The sequence below is a fragment of the Thalassophryne amazonica genome, chromosome 6 (genome assembly GCF_902500255.1).
Source record: "Thalassophryne amazonica chromosome 6, fThaAma1.1, whole genome shotgun sequence".
Taxonomy (NCBI): domain Eukaryota; kingdom Metazoa; phylum Chordata; class Actinopteri; order Batrachoidiformes; family Batrachoididae; genus Thalassophryne; species Thalassophryne amazonica.
This window is the reverse complement of record NC_047108.1, coordinates 33980179-33993093: the sequence shown is the minus strand read 5'-3', so window position 1 is coordinate 33993093 and position 12915 is coordinate 33980179. Positions and strand designations below refer to the sequence as shown.

Here is a 12915-nt window from a genome sequence, read left to right as displayed (position 1 = left end):
TTTCACATATTTTAATGTGTTTATGGCATTTCAAATACAGGAAAAAATAATAAAAATCTAAAATTATCTTCCTTAAAGTCAAACTGAAAGCAAATCTCTACAACTTGATATAAAGTAATTAAAAATATAAAAGCCAAAGATGATGGGTTGCATAAGTAATCAGCCCCTTTGGTATAATACCTGTAAATAATCAGGTTTTTTTTTGACAGTTTTCTTCAGACAAGTCGGGATGGATACATGAACATTTCCAAGTCACTGAATATGTCTAGAACTTTTTTTTTTTTTACATCAGTTATGAAGTGGCGACCCCGAGTGCAAACAAGGGAGCAGCCGAAGGGACTTACTTTTTTTATGAAGAAATACAAACAGCATGGTACTCTATGGTAAATCTGTGTGGAGCAGACAGTTCTCAAAAACTGAGTGACTGTGCAAGAAGGAGAAGAGTGAGGAAAGCCACCAAGACACTCAGGCAACCCAGAAGAGGTTACAGGCTTCTGTGGCTGTGATTGAAGAAATTGTACACAGTGCATGCTTCGCATTTTGTATCTCCAGTTATACAGCTTCATGATGCTTTAAACCTAAAGGTAATACCCCGTCACACATAGCTGGAATCACAGAGTGGCATCGGACTTATGAACTGGTGCACATCTGGATCTGGAAGTGTTGGATTTCAGATCCAAAACATTCTGAACGCCATCTGCGAAGTCGACACAGTTAGTCAAAATCGGCCAGTGGCCCCGAGTGTAATGCACATGTTCAAAACTCTCCGGGCGTGGTCGAGATGGTACACCTATCTGATGGCGGTCCATGTGATATCTGAGGACCATCTGACTGCAATTTACATATTGTGATGGCTGCAAAATGGGATCCAAAATGATTTAAGCGCATACGATGGAACCTCGACATAGATTTGGCACTACAAAACCTGCCGGTATGACCTGCACATGCCATGTATAATAATGTCCACCCCCCCAGAGTGCAAAGGAACTGTTGAAATGCATGTGGCACGCTTCATCCATTAATAACTATGAATTATTATCAGGTACAGTGAATGTGAACAGCAGCTATCAAATTGAAAGCTCCGTGTACTACTGTGCGCACGCCGGCACAAATCTGAACAGGGCGTTATATCCACAATAGACCTTACAGTACAGATATTTGTCCATTCCTTCCCATGGGGGACATAAATAATGTGAACTATTGTCTCCATCATAACACGGGCAGCTGCGTCTCTCTGTGGTGCGCAGTAACGCATCATTGCACATGTCAGGCTCAGAGCTGGATGGATCTCACTCTGTAATATATGATCACCTTCTAACTCTGGAGGAGATATAACTTGGAAATGTTGTGCCAGGCCATTACACCGATAAACATGAATCTTATGTTGGGAAAGTGTAGTGACATGGACCCACAACAGGGGGCGTAAATGAACGGACAATGGAAATGCCAAAAGATAACAATTTAATGTTGTGAAAATGTGCACAACGGAATACAGATAACACTGTAGGTAACAGTCAATTAAACAATAGGTTACGTGTGGGCAGGCTCAAGGATAGGAGACGCCTGTCCAGAGAAGAGTCGGGCCCCACACATTTCCACTGCCAGCGGAGACCTGCAATACACCGGAGCCGCCAAGTCCTGAGTCCCCAGGTGGCCACCGCCTCCAGCTGTCGGATCGGGTACTGCTGGCAGGAAGCACAAACAGATCAAGTGGGTGTGTGCACACCCAGCAAGCAGTCAGCAAAGATACAGTTCCTTCCTGAGGGAAAAACCTCCACCTCCAAATACAGGAACTCTGAGTACGTGCAGTGCCTCATGTAACACTTAAACAAGTCAGGAGTGAGAAGTGGGTACGCCAACTCCTTCCAACTTCCACATACTCGGCTACAAGCTGCAAGTGTACAAAAGGTTACGACTGCAAAAAGCTCTGAAGCAAAAACGTGTGCATACGGCACAGAACGGCTGAGTACGTTTACCTGTCGGGTAAGCTGATTTCTCGGCAGAGATGTGGTGTCTCCTCCAGGCTTTTATGGTGATGATGATAATGATGAGTGGTGACAGCTGTCAGCTCCGGGCTCCTGGAGCTCCTCTGTGGCGACTGTGCCCTCTGGTGCCTGAAGCCCGCATTCAGGCAAGGCGCCCTCTGGTGTTGGGCCAGCAGTACCTCCTCTTCGGGCGGCCCACACAACATCTTACCTCCAACAGCAGTCCAAGAGTATTTCACAGTGCCGACATGGACATGAAGCCAGGACAGCAGCCGGCAGTTTGAATCCTCTCAACCAAAATAAAAACATTACTTCCATGTGGTAATCCAACCATCGTGATGTCCAGAGTTGTGTTGTGCTCCTGAAGTGTGCAAAAAAGAAAAAAGAAAGTTCCCTGGAAAGGCGCTCCATCTGAGGGACTGCATGGCCCAACTGCCAGTAAACTTTGAATGAAGCTGTCCAGTGACAGGCATGCGCACATGCGCCACAGCAGGCGTTAAGTGGCCCATGCAGCATTATGCATACATACACACAAACACAAACATAAGGCTGAGTGATAATTACAGCTCCATGCATGTGGTGCACACCGGAGTGCTGTGTTCCTCATGCAGACATGCATGCGTATGTGCGATACACGTGCACGTGTGCGTGAGGAACACAGGCGCTCCGGTCCTGTGTTTGCCATCCAGACATTTGGAGATCGGGCAGTCTGCAGCTTCTTTATAGCCATCTGACATCAGTCTGTGTCATCTACATATCTACATACACCCTGGATGCGATCTGAAAGATGTGGACGAGGCAGTCTGTCTGCGCTCTGACACTGCAGACCACATCTCTTTTCCTCCCGACTGGCATGGATTATGGCAATATTTGCTGTATCGGACATGCTTCCAGCAAATTCTTGCTATGTGTGATGAGGGCTTAGAACTGTGCATTCCATTTTTTGTATAGATTTACAGTAAAAAAGTACAAACAAAACAAAAACAATTTATAAGCATGCACCACCAGAGGGCAGACGGCTCACACCAGCCGACCTGCTCTCACAACAAAAATGGAGGCTGTCAACCTGAGAATACTGATTTCTTTCTTCAGTATAATCTCACCTCTTCTGTGATCCTCTGATGGTTCTCTGGACTCAGTACCCAACGTCTCTTTGCTGGATGGGAGCTGTTGCTCTCCCCACTGGTTAGCTCAACCATCAGTGGAGCGAATTTCTGCAGACGACAAAAAATAACAATAAATAAACAGGATTAATAATAAAGACAAAGTGAATCATAATAATAATAAAATTAACATTAATAATAATAACCTGATCAGTTGGACGTCCTGTTAGAACTCCTGGATACAGCCATTGATATGGACTGAATCAATGGTTTTCATTTGTAGTTTGGCATAGAGGAGGTCCACATGTGGCATGATATGATGGAACAGTTACAGGAAGAACATGAAGTGTAGATGCTCCAGTAGCATATGGCAAAGGCTCCTGCTTCTCTGACAGTACTGGGCTCAAAGTCATCGAAGTCTTGTATGGTCTCAAAACAGAAACTGAGGCTCTCCCTGTGCTTAAACACTGTGTTGATGGCACGGCTGTGAAAGTTCCACCTGACAGTGCTGGATGTTGGCATCCTGTGTATCAAGCACACCTGTTCGCTTGGGGGATCTTGAAAAAAAAAGCTGGTGAAGGTAAACCACGGAAAATCCAAAGGTTGTCTGAGCTCTCATCGTGGCCTCGGAAAGCTAATTCAAAGGCTCCACAAAATTTAACACAGTCTATTATTCTTGAGAGAATGGGGCCAAACTAAAATACAAAATGGAGCAAAATGGGGACTGATAATCACAAAAGGGGGCAAAACGTAACGAAATGGAGTAGACTGACCCAGACTGACTTCAAATAAGTACTTTTATTTAATTGTTTGGCATTTGTTTTTTGTGAGAGTGCTCAGTACATGTATTTGGGGCAGGTGCGCCATCTGGTGTTCAAGAGATGAAACTTCAGCCACTGGGTCACTGCTCCATTTCGTTACGTTTTTTTTTACCCCATTTTGGGATGAATTAATCCATGTCATGTGACATACAAAGCACCAATCAAATGACAAGGATCCACTCAGCCGTTATATAATGTTCTCTACAGTTGCCTTTTATCACCTTTAGTTTCTAGCACTCTCTGCCTCCCTCTGGTGATTCTTGTGTCCTTACAGGTCTTAGTTTCTGTCTTAGCTTTACCTCCATCTAGTGCTCGTTTTTGTCTGTTGGGTTAACAGTTCCAGTTTTTCCCTGGTTGACAGGAGCGACTCAAAAACTGACAGGAAACGGACTTCAGTTTTTGATGTTGTATTGAATCGATGCCTTCACCGAACAGCTCATGTCTACATCAGCGTGCAGGCTGATCTCACACACTCTGCTGACTTTCTCCCTGCACTCCAGCTCCGCCCCAGATGGACGAGCCGTTCCCCTCAATGTGGATCAGTAAATTATGTGATTATGGCTGAAAGATGTTGCATTTTGACATGTATCTGCGGTGAGTGCACACGTTGTATTTAACGGTATGTATAAAAGTAAAACCGTCCGTGTAGCGTGATAAACAGGAAAATATTTATCATGGCATACAACATAAAGTTATTATTATTACTATCATTATCTGTATAAGAGGATATGAAGTTATTATTAGTATTATATGAAGTTAGCAAAGTAGCAAACTAGCTGTGAGACATACTGCTCCAGCATGTCCCTACACATCATTAGACATGATCACTTCCACCTTGGTTGGTCTGCACCTGCATCTGATGACAGAGGCTGTTTATAGTGACTCCAGTTTATCTTCAGTGCAGGTGCATCGTCTCTGTTTGGTTGTTGGTTTATACATGGACGGGTTTGCACCTTGCAGCCTGACTGCCTTCTGTGCTTCTTGTGGTCACTATGGCCACGTTTGGATCATGAGTATAAGTTGGTTTTTGCACTTTGGAGTTGAAGAAAGACTTTTGTTGGAATCCTGTTTGCATAAGAAAAAAGACTGTCGTCTGTACTCACTTTTGAAAAAGAAGTGACTCGTGGTTGAATTTTGAATTGCATTCCATGAAGCAAAGACATTCCTTGGCTCTGTCTATTCTGTTTGGTACTCACCTTTTTATGAAGAGACGTGTCAGTGCACTCCCTTTTAGAGGAAGGAGTCCTACTGACATCACGTTTTAAGAAGAAAATAATCCTCAGTTTTTCCCTGCCACCTTTGTCTGTGTTTTGAATCCCCTTCTAGGAATAAAGGGTATTCCTCCTTTACCCTGTTTCTTTTGAACCTCACCTGTAGTGAAGGAAGGCGTGCCCAGTTCTGATGAGTGTTCCTCTGGAGCTCCCGCCTGTTGTGGCGAAGCATGGCCCTCACCACGATGTGGAAGAGGACCCCCTACTCCAGTCTTATTATCACTAATAAAACTACACCACTCTCATTGCCTCGGCTGTCCTGCATCTAGGGGTTCCCCTTGTCCCTTGGTTCACCCCCCCGACCTTAACAGTTTCATTACATTTACTGAGGTAAGCATCTCCTCCATGCTAAACTAACCTAACATCCCCTCCACGTTGCTGGACATTTTCATTCATTTTTAAAAATTTTATAAACTCACTTATTCCTGTTAAGAGTCGCGGGGTGGTGGTGGGTGCGCTGTATCCTAGACTGGTGGCCTATTCAGGGCTGACAAACATAACAGACTTACATACATTCTGTTTTCAGGCCTTAATGCTCAATTCCAGTCTACTGCTCAGATCCAGTTTTTTGTTGTGCTGTTCACATTATTCTTTTTAATGTCCCCAATATCAGATTCTATTGCAAAGTGCTCACTGAACTGACCCACGTGCACACAAAAACAACAAAGACCTGACCAGAGACTGTATATACACACAAGTGGAGCGTGACCCTGTCTCTCACTCTGTCCTGCTTCACATTGCACATGGGACTGGTAGTGGACACGGTCACGTGTGTGTGTATGTGGGGGGGGGCGTTCCCTTTCATCCTGTGCTGTGCTGCGCTGCGCTGCTTTTTCCACATTTGTCTTTGATATTTTCTTACTATTGTACACTTGCATTGGTGGAAAACCACAGCTTCAGTGGATAAAAGTCATACCATGTTTTACTTCTACCTGTGCAACTAAATCAGGTGATTTCACTGATCACCACATCTACCTGCCTGTAGAGCTGAACTAATCAGCTGGTTTACTGGGTGGATGGAGAAAATATGTGGTCAGACTTTTACTCACTGTCGCCGATGATTTCCATTTCTGCACACTCGGTATATTCTGGGACTGTTTTTTGGGATATTTCCAGTGCAAATTCAGTTTAGGCTTGTGTTTCTTCATACATTATTTCTTATCTTTTTTTTGGTTGAGTTAAGGTCCAAAGCACCTCAATGAAAGCACACCTGCTGTTGAACGTTTCGTCAACGTAAAAATACAAATGCATAATTGCATGTTCACCATCATCGTTATTATCCTGTGCGTCACAGATTAACTCTGGGTTAAGGAATATTTGGTAAATGTGCAGTGCAAGATAACAGTCATGTGACTTTTTCCAATCAGTGAAATATTTTTTTTTAAACTTGTATTTGTACCGTCTGTTTTCATATTATTTTTTCCTCATCTATAGTAAAAGTCTTTTTTGAGCGAGCAGTCAGTGGTGTGAAAATCAGCTACTATTTCAAGTACAAACAGCTCCGTGAGTGATGAGTGGAATTTCAGAATGCTCTGGAGGCAGGAGTGGAGAAACCATGAACTGAACTTTTCATCTACAATTCCCAGATGTCAAGGACATGGACATATACACTGAACAAAAATATAAACGCTATGTTTCTTATTTTTGCTCCCATTTTTCATCAGCTGAACTCAAAGATCAAACACATTTTCTATATACACAAAAGACCTATTTCTTTCAAATACTGTTCATAAATCTGTTAGTGAGCACTTCTCCTTTGCTGAGATAATCCATCCCACCTCACAGCTGTGGCAAATCAAGATGCTGATTATACACCATGATTATCGCACAGGTGTGCCTTAGGCTGGCCACAGTAAAAGGCCACTCTGAAATGTTCAGTTCTATATAATGGCTGAGTGGCTTCTTGTCATTTGATTGGTGCTTTGCATATCACGTAACATGGATTATTCGTCCCATTTGTGTTGCGTTGCATTTAGCGTGTAAATTTGGTTCCATTTATCATGCAGTTTGTTTCCATATATTTTGTACCATTGCACACTGCGGACCACGCATACACTAGTAGGAGCAGAGTTTAGCTAAACATGGCGGAGTTTGCTTTGGTGACAGATGGCGATTTGAACAAGCTATCTGACGGTGCTAATTCTAACACACGCAAAAACAAATCCACTATAGTGTAAGCCATCTGGAGGCATGAAGAGCTGTTCAGATGAAGAGGAAGTTAGGATGAAAAGATGTACAAATTTCTCAGACCACGTGTAACCACACCAGCCCAGGACCTCCACATCCAGAATGTTCACCTCCAAGATCGCCTGACACCAGCCACCTGGACAGCTGCTGCAACAATCAGTTTGCAGAACCAAATAATTTCTGTACAAACTGTCAGAAACCATCTCAGGGAAGCTCGTCTGCATGCTCATCGTCCTCATCAGGGTCTTGACTGCAGTTCGTCGTCATAACCGACTTGGTGGGCAAGTGCTCACATTCAGTGGCGTCTGGCTGCTAATCGACTCTATGTGAAGGAGATGTGATGCACTGCATGAGGCAGATGGTGGTCACACCAGATACTGGCTGGTTTTCTGACCCCCCATAAAGCAAAACTGCACATTATAGAATGGCCTTTTATTGTGGCCAGCCTAAGGCACACCTGTGCAATAATCATATGGCACACCTGTGTCTGTCTCTTAGCAGAATTATGTCAAAACTACTGCACGGATTTTGATGAACTTTTCACCACAGATACATACTAGGCCATGGAAGAATCCATTACATTTTGGAAGTGATTTGATCCAGATCTGGATTCTGAATCATTTTTCACTTTATATAAGCTTTGAAGGATTACTGTTAGCGGGATTACATCAAAACTACTGCACGGATTTTGGCAAAATTTTCAAGACAGATACATATTAGACCATGGAAAACGCCATTAAATTTGGAGGTGATCCGGATTCTGGATCAAGTTTCACTTTTTGTCTCGTTCTCTAAAATTGTATATAATAATCATTAGATTATTAATATATAAACAAAAATAAATTTAAGAAATATTACAATTTGAAATCAAATGCACCCGAACGTGATGACAGCTGCAACTGCTTAATGCTAACTTTTAACATTGAAAATGCCATAGACATGCTAACGCGTTAGCATCGGGATCCAGATCGTGATCCAGATCACCACTAAAATTTAATCACTTGTTCCTCTTGTCATTTCCAACCGCCCCACAAAATTTCTATAAACAAAAATAAATGTAAGAAATATTACAATTTGAAAACAAATGCACCCGAACGTGATGACAGCTGCAACTGCTTAATGCTTTTAACATTGAAAATGCCATAGACATGCTAATGCATTAGCATCGGGATCCGGATCACGATCCGGATCACCACTAAAATCTAATCACTTGTCATTTCCAACCACTCCACAAAATTTCATCAAAATCCGTTCAAAACTTTTTGAGTTATCCTGCTGACAGACAAATAAACGCGACCGAAAACATAACCTCCTTGGCGGAGGTAATTACATAATTAACAGGAAACAAAAGCGTTGAGTTCTTGCTCTAAAAACCGTTGAGGTGTAAGATTTTAAAAACATTCTGGACTCACACACCATTCCAACTCATTATAGAAACTTTGCATAATTTATTACCATCCTTGAAAATTGTCAACTGCCTATTTTATGAACACTACCCAATCTACAGCCCATGGATGCCCACAGGCAATGCACTACTTTTACATTATATCTTAATCAAGCGTGCCCCAATCACTCTCATATTTGAAAGTGGGGTGCAGATTAGCACTCACTTTCGCCTGACAAATTTTGATCTGGCTCTGATCCAGATTGTGAATTTTGTGGACATTTGATTTTAATATTGAAAGCCTATTTGGTGTACATTTTGCATTATATCTCAATCAAAAGTGCCTCAATCACTCTCATTTTGCTGTTATGGATTTACCTACACCATCAGAATTGGATGGAGCAGCCAGTCTGCTCTGTGTGAGCCTGATCCCGTCAGATCTCAGAAGCTAAGCAGTGTGGGGCCTGGTTAGTACTTGAATGGGAGACCTCTTTGGAACTCCAGGGGCTGTGTGTGTTTCTCCAGGTAAAGCTGGAGGTGCGTCAGGAAGGGCATCTGGTGTAAAACTGTTGCCAAATACCAATGCAGTTCTGGCTGTATCTGCTGTGGCGACCCCAAACAACCAGGAGCAGCTGAAATGACAACAACAACCAAAATTGGATGGAGGTTCCAAATTTAGGCCTGTTTGTCTATCTTTCAGTTATCAGTCGAAAACTAAGTGCCAAAAAGCAATGACAAATAGTGCACAGCAGAGATAACCAATGTTCTGTGAAAATTAATACCTCCGCCAAGGAGGTTATGTTTTTTCGGTCGCGTTTGTTTTTGTGGAGTTAGAAACTAGAACGTCAAAATTCCCCCTATCCCGCAATGGTGAAGAATCCTTTAAAAAATTCCTGGATCTGGATCATGATCCGGATCACCACTAAAATTTAATCACTTGTTCCTCTTGTCATTTCCAACCACTCCACAAAATTTCATCAAAATCTGTTCAAAACGTTTTGAGTTATCCTGCTGACAAACAGACAGACAAACATTCAACTAAACTGCAGATATATGAATTGTTGTGTGTTGGGGGGTTTGGCTGGATGTTTTTGTGTTGTTTTCTTTTCTTTGCTCTCCAGGTGGTATGCAAACTGTTTTTTGTCTGTGGAGAAGGTGCTGGCAGAAGAATCCTTCACCCTCATCAACATTATTGGCTGCACTTGTGGAGGATGTCCACGTGCAGGCCTAATGACTCGCAGCACCTGTGGATGATGCTCACGTGCAGACTTAAGGACTTTCAGCTGAAGCAGATAATTAGATGACGTTCTGCATTTAAGCCATGAGTGGTTCAAGCAGAATTGCCGGGAACTCGACCTTGTGACATTCGTTTGTGAGATGCTGAGGACCGCGCCTGGGTTTGACACATCGTGCCTGTGAAGGAGGACGGGTGAGGGACACATGCTGTCAGCACACATCAGAGGTGATTGATTGTCTGAATACGTGTTAATAGTAATTTGGTATTTTGTTACGCAGTATATTTGAACATTGATGAGAATTGTGCAGCTCGCTTCTCACGGCTGTGGCATGCGGACTGATGATCCTCCACCTGTTGTGAGAAGCTGCTCATTTACATAAAGCTTAAAGTCAGACCTGAATGTGTTGCTGATAGCGTGTGCCTTTGAAGGATATTAGTTGTAGCTGTTGACTTACCTCACCTCTTCTATCCTTCACAGAGTCAGTTTGTTGTGTCCACCTGGGGGGGTGTTTGGCGGTGAATTTGAGTCCAGAAGCGTCGGGCTTCGATCCCTTTGGGCGCTGGAGAGCGCGCCATCCTTCACTCCACCAGACAAGCTGTATATTATGTTGTACACAATTATTGCACAGAAAGGGAAATAAATGTTTTGTTTTTGGAACCGCTTTCTGGTTATTTAGCGCTGGGTTCAGTCAGACGCAGGTCCGCTCCTCAACCCGCGTCGGCACATAACATGAATTTTTTTTAACATTTATGAAACACTTCTCTAAACAAAGCCATACGGTCACTGACCCTAAAGAGATTGCCTCCTTGGCACAGTGATCTATTCATCAATTCAGTGTTACAACCAAAACTATGATACATACACTTTTCTTTCCTTTATATTTGACATCCTTGACCATGAAAACATACCACTAGAACTTGGAATCACTTTTATGTCTTTATTAGTTCAAAAGTTATTGTAAAAAAAGGATTTTTCAGTAATGGCGGTTTTCTTCTGGATCTAGCTCCATAACATTTGAAACTACATCAAATCTGATGACACCTTACTGAATCGGTACAGATTCAGCTACAATTTGGTGTTAGTTGTGGATCTCTAGCTTCATTTCTCACCTCACACTGATACATTTTCTATTTTCCCTATATTTTTGCATATTCTGGATCACCAGATCCGGAATCCGGATCCGATCATCACCAAACGTTGTTTGATAGAACATTTGACTATGTTACAACCTATTTTTTTTTTAAGCCTTTCTGCCTTGTTTTTGTGGAGTTGGAAACTATATAGAATGTCAAAATTCCCCCTATCCCGCAATCACTTGTTCCTCTTGTCATTTCCAACCACTCCACAAAATTTCATCAAAATCCGTTAAGAACTTTTTGAGTTATCCTGCTGACAAACAGACAGACAAACAAACAAATGCGACCGAAAACATAACCTCCTTGGTGGAGGTAATGATGTAAAAAGAGGATAAAAGTAATACATAAAAATGGAAGGTTCTACAAGTTCAATCGTCTATTTCTATTATGTTGCCTTCAACAGCTTTGTATACATTTTATGGCAAAACACCCATAATTTGCTTTTCTCCATTTTGCTTCCATCCAGCCAGCCAGCCATTTTCTGTTCACCTTGGACAGGCTGCAGCCATCTATTGCGATGGTTTGTTTTAATCTTTGTCTGCTGCACCATGAATGAAGAAGCTAGGGCGCCCTATAAAAGTATTGGAACACTTGGTATTTCACATATTTTAATGTGTTTATGGCATTTCAAATACAGGAAAAAATAATAAAAATCTAAAATTATCTTCCTTAAAGTCAAACTGAAAGCAAATCTCTACAACTTGATATAAAGTAATTAAAAATATAAAAGCCAAAGATGATGGGTTGCATAAGTAATCAGCCCCTTTGGTATAATACCTGTAAATAATCAGGTTTTTTTTTTGACAGTTTTCTTCAGACAAGTCGGGATGGATACATGAACATTTCCAAGTCACTGAATATGTCTAGAACTTTTTTTTTTTTTTTACATCAGTTATGAAGTGGCGACCCCGAGTGCAAACAAGGGAGCAGCCGAAGGGACTTACTTTTTTTTTATGAAGAAATACAAACAGCATGGTACTCTATGGTAAATCTGTGTGGAGCAGACAGTTCTCAAAAACTGAGTGACTGTGCAAGAAGGAGAAGAGTGAGGAAAGCCACCAACACACTCAGGCAACCCAGAAGAGGTTACAGGCTTCTGTGGCTGTGATTGAAGAAATTGTACACAGTGCATGCTTCGCATTTTGTATCTCCAGTTATACAGCTTCATGATGCTTTAAACCTAAAGGTAATACCCCGTCACACATAGCTGGAATCACAGAGTGGCATCGGACTTATGAACTGGTGCACATCTGGATCTGGAAGTGTTGGATTTCAGATCCAAAACATTCTGAACGCCATCTGCGAAGTCGACACAGTTAGTCAAAATCGGCCAGTGGCCCCGAGTGTAATGCACATGTTCAAAACTCTCCGGGCGTGGTCGAGATGGTACACCTATCTGATGGCGGTCCATGTGATATCTGAGGACCATCTGACTGCAATTTACATATTGTGATGGCTGCAAAATGGGATCCAAAATGATTTAAGCGCATACGATGGAACCTCGACATAGATTTGGCACTACAAAACCTGCCGGTATGACCTGCACATGCCATGTATAATAATGTCCACCCCCCCAGAGTGCAAAGGAACTGTTGAAATGCATGTGGCACGCTTCATCCATTAATAACTATGAATTATTATCAGGTACAGTGAATGTGAACAGCAGCTATCAAATTGAAAGCTCCGTGTACTACTGTGCGCACGCCGGCGCAAATCTGAACAGGGCGTTATATCCACAATAGACCTTACAGTACAGATATTTGTCCATTCCTTCCCATGGGGGACATAAA

At 42.4% G+C, this 12915-nt stretch overlaps 1 pseudogene; it reads left to right on the top strand.

Moving 5' to 3' along the window:
* Positions 1-9148: 9148 nt before the first annotated feature.
* On the top strand, positions 9149-9267 carry LOC117513142 (annotated as a pseudogene).
* The last annotated feature ends 3648 nt before the right edge of the window (positions 9268-12915 follow it).